Here is a 677-nt window from a genome sequence, read left to right as displayed (position 1 = left end):
AATGGACTCAAGAAAAAGAAAGCAGAGGCAAGAGGAGTCAGATTCTGATTCAGAATCTGAATCTGAACCAAGTGATGAGTAATGTCCTGAAATTAATACTCCTTTCTTTTGGCTATTTTATAAAGATTTCGTGTATTAACTGAAGTGTCTATTATTAACTTATAGGAGCGAAGAATCATCACCTGGGAAGAAGGAGAAGAAAAAGAAAAAAACAAAAACAACTCCAAAAAAGTAAGCAATTCTTTGGATAAAATTAATTTTTTATTTCTGATTGGTACTGTTTTTTTTTTCCACCCAGAGCGCCACAAAAAAAGAAAAAAGTAGTTGTGGAGGATTCACCTCCTGAAGAAGATCAATACTTTTACGGGTGCAGTACCTCGTAAGCTATATTACCGTTTATCATCGTAATTATTTTTTTTAAAATCTTCTTTTATGAATGTAGTGAGAGATATGAAATATCAAGTGAAGAGCTAGATGAATTGCTAAAAGAAAACGTTGATAAATCTGCTGCAGAGGGGTATGTCTTGCTCGGCTGTCTATTTCAGATTTTGGTGTGTTTTCTTTGCTAATAATTGTTTCTTGTTTCGCAGGGAGAATCAAGCTGACCTGCGATCGACAGAAGGTCGCTATGTGTCCTCTGAAACGTAAGAAGCTTTATTATTTAATAAAATCTTGTT

Source organism: Arachis duranensis, chromosome 4, assembly GCF_000817695.3.
Source record: "Arachis duranensis cultivar V14167 chromosome 4, aradu.V14167.gnm2.J7QH, whole genome shotgun sequence".
Taxonomy (NCBI): Eukaryota; Viridiplantae; Streptophyta; class Magnoliopsida; order Fabales; family Fabaceae; genus Arachis; species Arachis duranensis.
This window is presented reverse-complemented; position numbering follows the sequence as displayed.